This window comes from Dermacentor andersoni, chromosome 5 (assembly GCF_023375885.2).
Source record: "Dermacentor andersoni chromosome 5, qqDerAnde1_hic_scaffold, whole genome shotgun sequence".
Lineage (NCBI taxonomy): Eukaryota > Metazoa > Arthropoda > Arachnida > Ixodida > Ixodidae > Dermacentor > Dermacentor andersoni.
In genome coordinates this window covers 26228926-26239857 of record NC_092818.1, presented here as the reverse complement: position 1 = coordinate 26239857, position 10932 = coordinate 26228926, and the positions used below count along the sequence as shown (strand labels likewise).

Below are 10932 nucleotides of genomic sequence, written 5' to 3'. Positions count from 1 at the left end.
ATTCCTGCGAGTTGAGTGGTACAGAATATGGCACGTGCATACACCTGTGCAGCAAAATTTTATGCTTGTGGTGATTTGTTGGAAAGCTAATTCGTGTTGGGACATTTCAAAGATGTGCGCCATTGTGGCTTAATAACTAGATAATTGGTGAGGTTGAAGACTCGTATCGGTATAGAAGCTTGTAGCTGAATTGCACCACAATTCGACAGGACACAAAGAAGAGAAATACACGCAGCCGAACGCTCTGCTGTGTGTGTTACTCTTCTTTGTGTGCCAACGAATTGTTGCGCGGTCCAACTTCAAGTAGAGCATTGGGCCTCTTTGGTGCAGGACTGAGGAAGAGAAATACACACAGCAGAACGCACTGCTGTGTGTGGTACTCTTCTTTGTGTGCCGTCGAATTGTTGTGCGATCCAACTTCAAATAGAGCATTGGGCCTCTTTGGTGCAGGACCGAGGAAGTGTGAGCTATTCGACACCATGCCAGTGCCTTGCCACACAATTATGGAAGTCTGAAGGTTTGCAAACAAAGCTTTGCTTTCAAATCCACCTGCTCATGTAATACAAGCACTGATTGAAAGAACCATCATACAAAAATAATGGTGAAATGAATGGCCTTTGAAAATTTGTATGTTGACACTGATGACATAATAGGTGCCACAGCAAACTCGACAGTTGTACTGGACAGAGCACTTTGTTTCCTATGTGAAGCACAAGCTTTCATTACATGCTGTGCAGATAACCAAGCTCAGTTTGATTTAACGTGGTACACAACATTCACTGTAATCTGTTTTTGATTCTAAAGTGCCCAACACCACCTCTTTTTCAAGGATGTCATGGGAATATTTGGTGAGAACTGTTTACAGCCCCTCACAGGAAGTGTGGCCAGCCAGCTTTGCTTGGGTGCCTTTATAGATTTCTGTTCCTGATCATTGTGTGCTATCAAGTTGCTAAAGTCTATGCAACCAGTGACCCGCCGTGGTTGCTCAGTGGCTATGGTGTTGGGCTGCTGAGCACGAGGTCGCGGGATCGAATCCCGGCCACGGCGGCCGCATTTCGATGGGGGCGAAATGCGAAAGCACCCGTGTGCTTAGATTTAGGTGCACGTTAAAGAACCCCAGGTGGTCTAAATTTCCGGAGTCCCCCACTACGGCGTGCCTCATAATCAGAAAGTGGTTTTGGCACGTAAAACCCCATAATTTAATTTAATTTATGCAACCAGTGCAAGGCATTACGTGATTCTATAGTCTGATACAACTTTAGGAGGCCGCAGAATCTGCACTTCAACGGCAGGTGAACACAAGCCTGCACCAATGGGCACACACACTACACTGACGTCATGCCGCTGGACGCACTAATACCCGCTCATTGGAGAGGGACTATTTCTTTAGACGTGGAGGCAATCGGCTGCTGCGCTTTGGTCATCTGAGCGGGGCCTCTCCTGTCTTGTGAAGCTGTATCCGACTAGAGGATGCCGCTTTTAATACAACACAAAAGGACAAAGTGTACAAATTATTTGGCCTATGAAATGGATACATCACAAGTGAGCTATGCATGCGCTTAAGCTGTGTGAAAATGAGTACATGCAAATATATGACATTGTTAAAGAATATGTGGTATCGAACGTGCATGTAATGGCACGTTTAAATCGGGGAGTGTTGCATTCATGTGCACAGTCTATAGGTGATAGCATTATTAAGGTCATGCCGTTTCCTGTCTTCTCATTGTGAAATACACACACCGTTCATCTTGTGGCTAATCAATACCCACTGTATTCTTGCACATAGAAAGAACAAACAGCACAATGACGTATATGCTGCATTAGTGTCTTTTTCATTTACACGGTCCAGGTTGTCTTATGTGTTTGCCCATATTGAAGAGACATCAAGTGCATGTTACAAGTGTCCCAATATGCACAGCACAATGTTTACTGCAATAATTTTATTTGTGCTCTTGAATAATAAACAAAATAATAAACTGAAATCTCCTTTATAAGGTGTGTTCTGGGGGCTCGACTGGAAAGCAGTGAGTGCACTGATCCTACTGTTGCAGAGCAGCCCTCTGGACCTTGCCACACTCTCAAGAGCATGTGCCTGGCGCTCGCCTACTGCCACCAGGCGGTTGAGTGCCTCCAGCAGCAGAATGTTTTGCTGCAAAAAAAGTGGATTGTTGGAATGAATCAACCGCATATAAACCATTATTTACAAATAAAAATGCTCATTGCACTATTGGTACTAACTGCCCTTGACTGTGGAAGCCTTTAGTGTATGCATAATAAAACAATTTGTCGGGACAACATTGCTTTATTTTTCATAACGGGTTGTATTTTTCAGAGCCAATTGTAATGTTTATTATTGTGCCAACAGCTGACGTGTCCTCGAACCTTCACGAGTCTCTACTGTCAGCACCACAAACCTATTTTTGTTCACTTCAAAATCAATGGCGCTCCCTACAATCCCGTCTCATGCGAGCTGATTGCATCCTATGCCTACAAACATCATATTTTTGTCCCATTACGCAATTTTCTACCATCCTTGGCTGCAGTTCTCTCTCCTTGACATCCATTCTGTCACGCTTATGTAATCACCTGTTATAAATTGGCAACAAGTGATTGAAGATGTGCATGGCCTGCCCACCGATTCCATTTTTTTTCTTAATCTCAACTAGCATATCAGTTGCTACGGTTTACTACGCCACTGTCTTCCTGCCTTAATGCTATCTCAAACAATTTTTGTTACTTCGCTTTCTGCACAGTCCTCGACTTCTCAAGTTTCCTTGTTTACCTCCAGGTTTATGTTCCATATTGCATAACCGGTAGAATGCAACGATTCTAAACATTTTTCAAGGATATCGGTAACGTGGCAATCACGATTCGGTAATGCCTCCCATGTGCTGTTCAACCCATGAAATTTTTGTATAATAAGTTTCCTGCTTTATATCAGTACCTGCGATTGATATTTCACCTGGATAAAGATACTCTTCCATAGATTCTGCGGGCTGAATGTCACTGATGAACTTCTGTTATACCACTAAGTTAGTGAAGGTTACCTTTATCTTTTCCATATTTTCGCGGGCCCACGTACATGTAAAAGCACGAACACTCATTGGCTCTCAATGCCTTTTTTAAACTGGAGGATATTCAGTTCGTTACTACGAAAGTGACTTAATCCGTGCACTATTATTATGCTAAATATGAAACAGTAGAAATATACTTATCTGCAGTTTGTCGATGCCTCCGTCACTGTGTTGGTTGCGAGATCCATCGTCGGCACCACCTCCTTGTCGCATCGTAGCTATATCGGCTGTCTTCCTTTTGCACACACTATGCAATATTCATGACACTCGCAGTCACGCAGAGTGGAGGAACTCAGCGCACTCACAGAAGCAGCACCGGATAAGTTGTTTGTTCAGGATTGTGCCGTGAACAGTAAGTACGCGTTGCGATCTGTAAAATTGCCTAAGCTATTCGCAGTCTTTCGGGGTGCACGGAAAGATTGCTCACGGAGGAACAGAACTATCCAAGAAATAGTGGTCATCGTCGAGCCTGATCACTACGTCGCGCACTGCAAGCTCGTTGTACGAGTTTGTTTACACTGGGCCTCTTCGATGTTTAGCCGCCATGCTCGCCCGATGAATGTATGTGATCACGCCACCACAGCGTTCCCTCGTGGTATAATGTGAAGCGTACTAAATTACAAATTAGTCGAATACACATTCAGTGTACATGTTGTAAGCTTTAAAATGATTTTAAACCACGTTAAGCTAACTAATAATATTGTATTAAATGCATTTGTTTTATAACTCACTTGTGCGTGTAATGCACTTGGTGGAACGACAAACAAGTGAAAGAAGGCGCGACCATGCACCGACGGTATGATCACGTGAGCCCCAGTTTGCCGACCGCCCAGAAGGCAACGCCCAAGGAATGATAGCCACCCAGAGTGAATCTAGATAAACCAATAAAACTGGAGGCTTCTCGAAAGATAAACTGTGTCTCGGTACGATTTGTGCTTTCATCTTGGGGTGTCGCCAGAGCTCGTGAAGATCCCGAGTTTCGCCAAACTCTGCGCATCCTGCATAGCACCCCTGGAAGCAAGACAAGCCGTGAAGAAAATCATTGGTCGTTGGGTTCCGTGTCAAAGACAAAGTAGCCACCCCACGGGCGAGCAATTTTCAACGCTACCGTATGACCGTATCCGCGAATATCAGATCCATTTGAAATTACTGGAATGGAATTCACAGGGCCGATATTTTATACAGAGCTTGCCAATTCATACAAGGCCTATATAGCCCTGTTCACGTATGCTACCACACGAGCTGTGCATTTGAAATTCGTCAAGGGGCGCTATAACCTAAAACTATTACAAACATTTCTGTTCTAATTCTGCAATCAGCCCTCCGCGATTGGTGAAAAACTTTTTTGAACCACGCCCACTTCGCCTGTCTTTCACGCGACGTCACGAAAACCGTGATAGCTCTCCACCTGATATAACACGTACGCACTGATTATGAATCTTTGGACAAAAAAATAGTTATTTCTGATTCGACGCCTTTCAGCCATTAACCCTCGGATGTTGGTCAAAAGTTTTCAGGCTGCACCCACTTCACTTGCCTGTCACGCGACGTCACAAAACAGCGAAAACTCACTCCGTGAAAGTGACGTGTACGCGTTAAAGATGCATTATTATTCCGAACAAAACTGAATTTTTTTTCTGAATAACTGCAGGCTGCCCCGTTCCGAAAGGAATAAAAGGTGGCTGCCGCCGATCGTTCAGGCACTGCTTACTCGCACCTGCCGGACAGTATGGGTTTATTTGCGTACAATAAACCTTTTTGCGTGGTCGTGTAACATTTTCAAGCACGTTCGGCACGTTTACGACCTCACTCAGCCAACTTCTCTCTGCAGAGGATCCTTTTTAGCGGCATTCTTAACCTTCCGTTGCATGCCGTCACGAATTTCTACCAGCCACCTAAAGCCAAGTTAGGAAAAGCGGACCAATCGCAGAATCAACACCACCCTCTTCACGCGGTTATCTATTTTCAATGCACTGGCTCGGCCCCATCGAATCCCTCTCCCCTTGAGCGTGCACCTCGACTCTTGTAAGTCAATTAAATAAGAAAAGCTGCTCACTGTAGGCAATGTTATTCGTTTATAAAGCAAACAATAGTGACCTCCTATACGCGAGGAGAGCGTTTCATTGGTCTGTTCAGGCTACCGTTGTGGTCAGCGCCCGATGCTTGCGTCGGCGGTTACGCAAATATGACATGAGCAGATTGGAATAAAAACACATTGGAATAGTTTTACGTTACAAGGCCCAAGGACGTGACAACACAATCTTTCTTCATTACTATCAATAGGTTCGTGGCCCGGCGGGGAATGCTCAGGAAAACTTATTCAGACAACGCTCTAACGTTCAAGCAAGCCTCGAGAGACTTGGAAAAGCTCCTCTACGCTATAAAGGGAGGCGGGATGCAGGCTTACTTGGGCGACAACCACATCGCCGGGAAGTTCATCGTCGAAGGAACACCGTGGTGGGGTGGTTTTTGGGAACGCATGGTGCGAACTCTTAAGACAGGGCTGCGAAAGGTCCTCGGAAGAAGTGCCTTACATTATGGCAGCTTGACCACCGTTCTCACTCAGATCGAGGCGGTTGTGAATTCCCGCCCGCTCATGTTCCTTCACTCGGACGTGGGGCAGCTTCTGCCACTAACGTCATCGCATTTCTTAATAAGGCTCCGAATAACAAGTTTGGCTAACACTGAAGAAACGGTCTCCACCGAATCTATGAAGGCTGCGCTCACAAGACGCTGGCAACACCGTGTGACGCTTGTGGATTCATTCTGCAGAAGATGGAGGTATAAATACGTACTAGAACTTCGCTCTGCTCATGTTACCGCTCAGCGCAAAGAGAGAAGCATAAGGGAAGGGGGCATTGTCCTACTCGGAAAGAGGAAGGTTCCGCGACAGATGTGGAAGCTGTGCTGGGTTGTCGAAACGTTTTCTGGAAGGGACGGCCGAGTTCGAACATGCCAAATTTCTCTGCCAGACCGAAAGCTACTGAGACTACCAGTCAAAACGTTCTACCCGCTTGAACTAGGGGAGGAATGAGCCGATGCTCATTGCGAGGGAGGTTGTTGAGAATTGCTAGCGACCGTCACACGTTTCTCGCACCCGTGGTTGGGGGCCCGGTGACGCACCAAGAGGGCGTCCCGGCCGGCGCCTCGGCCCGCAACCGGATCCGTGCCGCCTGTTTTCGACGGACCGCCTGCTGGGTACGAAACAATGGCAACCCCGAGAATTAAGAAGGTGTCGGTGCGGCAAAGGAAAACTTGGATTTTGTGTTTTCTTTTCTCTTCCTTTTCTCTTCACTGCCAAGTCCTTTGCAAAATAAACATTCAGTCTTGAAGCGAACCCCGACGAGTGAGCATCGTTCCTTCGAGGCTCCTGCGTGCGCGGGCGCTACGCCACCCGAAACAGCCTCACGCAGTTGCAGTTGCAGTCGCATTCTGGAACTGGCCTCCACAGTGTTGGTCGTAGCTTTTATTCCACACACGGAACACCTGGCGAAGGTCTTCAGAAGAACTATACATATTTACAACGACGCTAACTTTGCCACCATAAATAACGAATTAACCGCATTTCTCGTCACTTTCCTACTGAATTTTGATAGTCGTTCGCTTCAGCACAATTGGGACATGTTCGTCGCTAAAGTTCAGGAACCAACTGAAAAGTACATTCTATCCCGCAACGTTACTTCCAATTGATTCTGATGCTCCTTGGTACAATACCCACCTTTAGGGCATATGTTACTGGAAGAAACGCCTAAATCGCTCGACAAAAACACTCGCCAACTGACACACGCTGGTCTGCTTATGTCTTCATTCGAGGCGTACGTAACAGCACTAAAGAACGCTAAATGAAACTTTTCTATCTAAAGTACTTCCATCAATGTTAAAAACCAACGTTAAGAGATATTGGGATGTAATCAACCCCTTGCGTGATGCGCACCTAACGATGGAAGACCCATTGGGCATCCTTATATATACCTAAGGAACAGTGAGCTGCTGCCCCTAATGATTCAATAGCGCAAAATTTTCCTTTCTTTTCCAATGCCCGCCTACCTCCAGCTCGCCAGTATTTATTTATTTATTTGCTTTATTACCCACAGCGCCTTAACAGGCATTACAATGGGGGAAGGTATACACAAAAAACGATAAAAAATACATACAGTGTCAGTCACACAACTGATAAAAGTAACCACTAATTTCAATCAGCCACAAAATGCCCATGTCATTGGAACAAACTTAAACGCGGGTATGCTAACATAGAAAATAAACCATCATTAGACAAAACAGAGGCAATGTTTGACTGCAATTGGTTCCATTCGCACATTGGTCTAGGAAAGAAAGACAATATAAATAAATCAGTCTTGCATGCGATTTCCAAGTACCTTGAACATATTATCAACTCGGTCTGAGACATAGTGAGGTACTAGCAAATATTTTGTATTTTCAATCCCGATGATTTCTGCATCAACGGATGCATAAGGAAGAGAGGAACCCACAGATACCAACTTTTCTACGGTGGGTGTCCTTTTCGTTGGTGTTTCGAGCTGCTTCTCTTCCGTGACGCCGCGCTCCCCTCAGTCTGACGGCAAGGCCTAACCAGCGCTCGCCGGGCAGGGTTAGTCCCGCCTCGTCATGGCAGAGGGAATGGTTGTTGTAATGGATGGAGACGATCTTCCGCCGGAAGAATTTGGTGAGGAGCACGGCTGGCGCTCCGCCGCTGTCAAGAAGAACGCCCTGCGCGTCTCTCGTCGCGACAGCACCCGTGAAGCGGCAAGCAGCCAGGGGCACCGCGAGCGTCTCAATGACAGCAGAAAGCCCATTAGCCTAATGCACAAGATCATCAAGTCGTCGCGAATGCCTCAGCTCCCGAAGGAACACTGGAAGATTATCGCCCGCCCCAGGGGTGGTCTGGATGTTGAGAAAACGGGCTCCGCTCGGCTTGGTCGGGCCGTCGCCGCCGCGGCAGGACTCACGTCCGAGCAAGCTAGCCATGACATCGTCTGCCCCAACGCAACACAAAATATTATCGTCCTCAGCACCGCATCTCGCGATAACGCAGATGCTTATCTAAAAATGAATTGCATCACCCTGGGCATCAAACAGTACGAACTCAGCACTTACGAAGCCGCGCCGCACGCCACGTGTAAGGGTGTCATACGTCAAATTGATGTGTCCGAGAGCCAGGCCGACCTGGACAGAAGCATTCTCAACGAGAGAAATCCGTTAGCCCTGGAAGCCAAGCGAATCAAGAATACCGAAACGGTAGTCATCGTTTTCGACGGCTACAAGGTCCCCAACTTCGTATTCTACGGCTCGGCGCTAGTCAAGTGCTCCTTGTACCTCAGGCAGCACAACTGCTGCTATGCCTGTGGTAGACTAGGTCACAGAGCCGACGTCTGCCCAGCGCCGGAGGAAAAGCTATGCAGGAAATGTGGGGCCAACAACCCCGACGACAACCACACCTGCTCGCCTACTTGCAGCCTCTGCGGGGGCCCGCACGCCACAGCGGACAAGATTTGCAAGCAAAGATTCCAACTCCCGTACATCGTTCGGCGGAGGAGAAGGGAAAGAAATGCGGAATCCAGGAAGCGAGACCCGCCACCAGCGCAGACAAGCGCGGACAGCGAACCGGCTAGACCTTCGAGCAGGCGCTCCCGCTCGAGAAGCCGCTCGAGGTCCAGGAGCTGTTCCCGGTCCAGGCCCAGGAGCTGTTCCCGGTCCAGGCCCAGGAGCTGTTCCCGGTCCAGGTCCAGGAGCCGTTCCAGGTCCAGGTCCCGGGGCCGCTCCAGATCGGGAAGCCACTCCCGTGGCCCACAGAACAGGGTCCGGTTCGAGGAGCCAGCCGGTGCTGGGAAACAAGGCGCCACTTGGGCAGACAGGGTGCGGAGTGGAGGGAGAACTGCCGTAAAGGTAACTGGGGGTGCGGCGCCAGAGCATGGTTCCTCTGAAATAGCTCAGCTTAGGAAAGAAAATGCCGAGATGCGCAGCATAATCGAGTTAATGCGAGCCGAAATAGCAGAGCTCAGAAAGGCTAATCAACCTCACCACGTCCCAGTCCCTAGTTCAACCCCCTCAGGAATCCCTTCGGCGACCGCCTTTCCCCAAACCCCTCGGGGACCTCACGCCGTTCCAGTCGCTAGTTCATCCCCCTCGGGGACCCCCTCTCCCCAAACCGCAGACGTTCCCATGGTCGTGGATGCGAGCCACTCTGGCAACCCAGCCAAAAGAAAGGCCGTTCCCAGCATGCCCGAAAATGTACCGGCTAAAGCCAAGTCCGAAGTCACAGAAATGTTGAATTCAATCTGCTACGAGATCAAGAAGATTACCGAACGACTATCTGCAGTGGATCAGCGACTCTTGGTCGTAGATCAGAAGTTAGGCGCGCAAAATGTCAAAATTCAATGCTTAGAAAACAGAATGCCAGAGATAGAGTCCAAGGTGCAGAAAATGGACATCAGGACGTCAACCCACGTACGTCCCGTTTACTTCACGGATGGCGCGTTGGTACCTACGTCGCCACCACTGCACATTCCCGGACCGATTAATAGAACCACCTCCCTCGAGACCCTAGTAGCAACGCCGGAAGGCGCTCTATACAGCAAGGATGGCGCCACGCACCCAATTTAGGATTTGGCAGTGGAACTGCAGGGGACTCCGCCATAAAAGATGCACCCTGCAGCAGTTTGTTCGCACTCACAAAGAAAAGTCACATGTTATATTATTGCAAGAAACGACGACTGATCAGGTTTCATTCCAGGGATACAAAGCTCTTGCTCTCCGTGGGGATGGCAGAGGAATCTGCACATTAGTCAGCAGCAAGTTCACTTTTGTCGCACACGATCTAGGGGTCCGGCCTAGCAAGATGGAGACCTCCCTAGTAGAAGTCATCCCAAGCCAATCCAATATCTCTAGCATTTTTATACTTAACGTATATAGCAGCCCGAGCGATCACAGACAACGTTTCAAAACCATCATGACTAGGGCAACGAAACTCGCCGGAAACTCTCCCCTGGTTGTGGCCGGCGATTTCAACGCCTCCTTTCACCCGTGGAACTACATGCACGACATGGTCAAGGGCAGAAGTCTGTGGCAGGAGGCGGGAGATGCGGGACTCTCTCTACTGACGGACCCAGCCTTTCCCACAAGACGGGGCACCTCCTCGACCAGGGACTCTGTCCCGGATCTCGCCTTTGTTAAAAACGCTGTCTCAGCCATGTGGTGGAATCTGCTCATAGACCTCGGTAGTGATCACTACATCACGGTCACCAGCTTACAAGTGGAGCAGAAAAGAAAGAAGGCGTTCTCGGTGCCTGACTGGGACAAATTCCGTGAGGTTCGCAAGGCCCGCGCCGCCCGTGGAGAAAAGCCGGAGAGTCTCGTCCAGTGGTGCGCACTAATTCTGCAAGATGTCTGCTCCACCACCAAAACCATAGAGACGGATCTACAGACAGACAAAATGGATAGCAGGCTAGCACACCTTCTCGAGGCTAAGCAATCACTTCTCGAGAGGTGGAAAAGCCAACGCTTAAATCGCAAGCTCAGAAAAAAGATAGCCGAGGTCAACAAGCAGATCGACGAGCACTGCCAAGCCCTGTCTAGGCAGCAATGGGACGAAATTTGCAATTCAATCGACGGGCAGATGCGCACGGGAGGGAAGTGGAATCTTCTCAAACACTTGCTCGACGACTCCGGCACCAAGTCAAACCAGAGAACTGTCCTCGCTAAAGCGCTCCACGAAGCCAAGAAGTCGTCTTCGGCAAAGGACATGCTGGAGATGTTGGCTAAGAAGTACCTGCCGCTCAAAACTGTGGCCGATGAGGCGGTATACCCAGTATACAAAGGGAAGCCTAACTCCGCGCTGGAC

At 48.5% G+C, this 10932-nt stretch overlaps 1 long non-coding RNA gene across 1 annotated transcript; it reads left to right on the top strand.

The window, feature by feature from the left end:
• Positions 1–385: 385 nt before the first annotated feature.
• On the top strand, positions 386–2238 carry LOC140218325 (uncharacterized). The gene is made up of 2 exons (XR_011894592.1): positions 386–517; positions 2052–2238. It is a non-coding gene; the product is annotated as an uncharacterized lncRNA (long non-coding RNA).
• The last annotated feature ends 8694 nt before the right edge of the window (positions 2239–10932 follow it).